General features: G+C 33.3%; 2 pseudogenes across 2 annotated transcripts; both read right to left on the reverse strand.

Annotated features, from left to right (window-relative positions):
• Window positions 1-285: 285 nt before the first annotated feature.
• LOC310723099 lies at window positions 286-892 on the reverse strand (annotated as a pseudogene). Its single transcript has one exon. The product of its transcript is annotated as an uncharacterized misc_RNA (transcript).
• A 3,182-nt stretch (window positions 893-4,074) lies between these two features.
• LOC310723098 lies at window positions 4,075-4,752 on the reverse strand (annotated as a pseudogene). Its single transcript has one exon. The product of its transcript is annotated as an uncharacterized misc_RNA (transcript).
• Window positions 4,753-4,842: the final 90 nt, after the last annotated feature.

The raw sequence follows: 4,842 nt of genomic DNA on the forward strand, positions 1-4,842 counted from the left end.
ATGTGTGTGTATAGAGTATGTGTATAATGTGTGTGTATAGAGTGTGTGTAGTGTGAATAATGTGTGTGTATAGAGTGTGTGTATAATGTGTGTGTATACAGTATGTTTATAGTGTGTGTATAGAGTGTGTGTATTGTGAATAATGTGTGTATAGAGTGTGTGTATAATGTGTGTGTATAGAGTGTGTGTATAATGTGTGTGTATAGAGTGTGTGTATTGTGAATAATGTATGTGTATAGAGTGTGTGTATAATGTGTGTGTATAGAGTATGTGTATAGAGTGTGTGTATTGTGAATAATGTGTGTGTATAGAGTGTGTGTATAATGTGTGTGTATAGAGTGTGTGTATTGTGAATAATGTATGTGTATAGAGTGTGTGTATAATGTGTGTGTATAGAGTGTGTGTATAATGTGTGTGTATAGAGTGTTTATTGTGAATAATGTGTGTGTATAGAGTGTGTGTATATTGTGTGTGTATAGAGTGTGTGTGTAATGTGTGTGTATAAAGTGTGTGTATTGTGAATAATGTGTGTGTATACAGTATGTGTATAATGTGTGTGTATAGAGTGTGTGTATTGTGAATAATGTGTGTATAGAGTGTGTGTATAATGTGTGTGTATAGAGTATGTGTATAATGTGTGTGTATAGAGTGTGTGTATTGTGAATAATGTGTGTGTATAGAGTGTGTGTATAATGTGTGTGTATACAGTATGTGTATAGTGTGTGTATAGAGTGTGTGTATTGTGAATAATGTGTGTGTATAGAGTGTGTGTATAATGTGTATGTATAGAGTGTGTGTATAATGTGTGTGTATCGAGTGTGTGTATTGTGAATAATGTATGTGTATAGAGTGTGTGTATAGAGTGTGTGTATAATGTGTGTGTATAGAGTGTGTGTATTGTGAATAATGTGTGTGTATAGAGTGTGTGTATATTGTGTGTGTATAGAGTGTGTGTATAATGTGTGTGTATAGAGTGTGTGTATTGTGAATAATGTGTGTGTATACAGTATGTGTATAATGTGTGTATATAGAGTGTGTGTATTGTGAATAATGTGTGTGTGTATAGAGTGTGTATAATGTGTGTGTATAGAGTATGTGTATAATGTGTGTGTATAGAGTGTGTGTATTGTGAATAATGTGTGTGTATAGTGTGTGTATAATGTGTGTGTATACAGTATGTGTATAGTGTGTGTATAGAGTGTGTGTATTGTGAATAATGTGTGTATAGAGTGTGTGTATAATGTGTGTGTATAGAGTGTGTGTATAGTGTGTGTCTATAGAGTGTGTGTATTGTGAATAATGTGTGTGTATAGAGTGTGTGTATAATGTGTATGTATAGAGTGTGTGTATAATGTGTGTGTATAGAGTGTGTGTATTGTGAATAATGTATGTGTATAGAGTGTGTGTGTATAGAGTGTGTGTATGCTGTGTGTGTATAGAGTGTGTGTATTGTGAATAATTTATGTGTATAGAGTGTGTGTATAATGTGTATGTATAGAGTGTGTGTATAATGTGTGTGTATAGAGTGTGTGTATTGTGAATAATGTATGTGTATAGAGTGTGTGTGTATAGAGTGTGTGTATGCTGTGTGTGTATAGAGTGTGTGTATTGTGAATAATTTATGTGTATAGAGTGTGTGTATAATGTGTGTATAGAGTGTGTGTATAGAGTGTGTGTATTGTGAATAATGTGTGTGTATAGAGTGTGTGTATAATGTGTGTGTATCGAGTGTGTGTATTGTGAATAATGTATGTGTATAGAGTGTGTGTATAATGTGTGTGTATAGAGTGTGTGTATAATGTGTGTGTATAGAGTGTGTATTGTGAATAATGTGTGTGTATAGAGTGTGTGTATATTGTGTGTGTATAGAGTGTGTGTGTAATGTGTGTGAATAGAGTGTGTGTATTGTGAATAATGTGTGTGTATACAGTATGTGTATAATGTGTGTCTATAGAGTGTGTGTATTGTGAATAATGTGTGTATAGAGTGTGTGTTTAATGTGTGTGTATAGAGTATGTGTATAATGTGTGTGTATAGAGTGTGTGTATTGTGAATAATGTGTGTGTATAGAGTGTGTGTATAATGTGTGTGTATACAGTATGTGTATAGTGTGTGTATAGAGTGTGTGTATTGTGAATAATGTGTGTGTATAGAGTGTGTGTATAATGTGTATGTATAGAGTGTGTGTATAATGTGTGTGTATCGAGTGTGTGTATTGTGAATAATGTATGTGTATAGAGTGTGTGTATAGAGTGTGTGTATAATGTGTGTGTATAGAGTGTGTGTATTGTGAATAATGTATGTGTATAGAGTGTGTGTATAATGTGTGTGTATAGAGTGTGTGTATTGTGAATAATGTGTGTGTATACAGTATGTGTATAATTTGTGTCTATAGAGTGTGTGTATTGTGAATAATGTGTGTGTATAGAGTGTGTGTATAATGTGTGTGTATAGAGTATGTGTATAATGTGTGTGTATAGAGTGTGTGTATTGTGAATAATGTGTGTGTATAGAGTATGTGTATAATTTGTGTCTATAGAGTGTGTGTATTGTGAATAATGTGTGTGTATAGAGTGTGTGTATAATGTGTGTGTATAGAGTATGTGTATAATGTGTGTGTATAGAGTGTGTATTGTGAATAATGTGTGTGTATAGAGTGTGTGTATAATGTGTGTGTATACAGTATGTGTATAGTGTGTGTATAGAGTGTGTGTATTGTGAATAATGTGTGTATAGAGTGTGTGTATAATGTGTGTGTATAGAGTGTGTGTATAGTGTGTGTCTATAGAGTGTGTGTATTGTGAATAATCTGTGTGTATAGAGTGTATGTATAATGTGTGTGTAAAGAGTATGTGTATAATGTGTGTGTATAGAGTGTGTGTATTATGAATAATGTGTGTGTATAGTGTGTGATTAATGTGTGTGTATACAGTATGTGTATAGTGTGTGTATAGAGTGTGTGTATTGTGAATAATGTGTGTGTATAGAGTGTGTGTATAATGTGTATGTATAGAGTGTGTGTATAATGTGTGTGTATAGAGTGTGTGTATTGTGAATAATGTATGTGTATAGAGTGTGTGTGTATAGAGTGTGTGTATGCTGTGTGTGTATAGAGTGTGTGTATTGTGAATAATTTATGTGTATAGAGTGTGTGTATAATGTGTGTATAGAGTGTGTGTATAGAGTGTGTGTATTGTGAATAATGTGTGTGTATAGAGTGTGTGTATAATGTGTGTGTATCGAGTGTGTGTATTGTGAATAATGTATGTGTATAGAGTGTGTGTATAATGTGTGTGTATAGAGTGTGTGTATAATGTGTGTGTATAGAGTGTGTATTGTGAATAATGTGTGTGTATAGAGTGTGTGTATATTGTGTGTGTATAGAGTGTGTGTGTAATGTGTGTGTATAGAGTGTGTGTATTGTGAATAATGTGTGTGTATACAGTATGTGTATAATGTGTGTCTATAGAGTGTGTGTATTGTGAATAATGTGTGTATAGAGTGTGTGTATAATGTGTGTGTATAGAGTATGTGTATAATGTGTGTGTATAGAGTGTGTGTATTGTGAATAATGTGTGTGTATAGAGTGTGTGTATAATGTGTGTGTATACAGTATGTGTATAGTGTGTGTATAGAGTGTGTGTATTGTGAATAATGTGTGTGTATAGAGTGTGTGTATAATGTGTATGTATAGAGTGTGTGTATAATGTGTGTGTATAGAGTGTGTGTATTGTGAATAATGTATGTGTATAGAGTGTGTGTATAGAGTGTGTGTATAATGTGTGTGTATAGAGTGTGTGTATTGTGAATAATGTATGTGTATAGAGTGTGTGTATAATGTGTGTGTATAGAGTGTGTGTATAATGTGTGTGTATAGAGTGTGTGTATTGTGAATAATGTGTGTGTATAGAGTGTGTGTATAATGTGTGTGTATAGAGTGTGTGTATTGTGAATAATGTGTGTGTATAGAGTGTGTGTATATTGTGTGTGTATAGAGTGTGTGTATAATGTGTGTGTATGGAGTGTGTGTATTGTGAATAATGTGTGTGTATACAGTATGTGTATAATGTGGGTCTATGGAGTGTGTGTATTGTGAATGATGTGTGTGTATAGAGTGTGTGTATAATGTGTGTGTATAGAGTATGTGTATAATGTGTGTGTATAGAGTGTGTGTAGTGTGAATAATGTGTGTGTATAGAGTGTGTGTATAATGTGTGTGTATACAGTATGTTTATAGTGTGTGTATAGAGTGTGTGTATTGTGAATAATGTGTGTATAGAGTGTGTGTATAATGTGTGTGTATAGAGTGTGTGTATAATGTGTGTGTATAGAGTGTGTGTATTGTGAATAATGTATGTGTATAGAGTGTGTGTATAATGTGTGTGTATAGAGTATGTGTATAGAGTGTGTGTATTGTGAATAATGTGTGTGTATAGAGTGTGTGTATAATGTGTGTGTATAGAGTGTGTGTATTGTGAATAATGTATGTGTATAGAGTGTGTGTATAATGTGTGTGTATAGAGTGTGTGTATAATGTGTGTGTATAGAGTGTTTATTGTGAATAATGTGTGTGTATAGAGTGTGTGTATATTGTGTGTGTATAGAGTGTGTGTGTAATGTGTGTGTATAAAGTGTGTGTATTGTGAATAATGTGTGTGTATACAGTATGTGTATAATGTGTGTGTATAGAGTGTGTGTATTGTGAATAATGTGTGTATAGAGTGTGTGTATAATGTGTGTGTATAGAGTATGTGTATAATGTGTGTGTATAGAGTGTGTGTATTGTGAATAATGTGTGTGTATAGAGTGTGTGTATAATGTGTGTGTATACAGTATGTGTAT

Source organism: Silurus aristotelis, assembly GCF_946808225.1.
Source record: "Silurus aristotelis genome assembly, contig: scaffold_181, whole genome shotgun sequence".
Taxonomy (NCBI): domain Eukaryota; kingdom Metazoa; phylum Chordata; class Actinopteri; order Siluriformes; family Siluridae; genus Silurus; species Silurus aristotelis.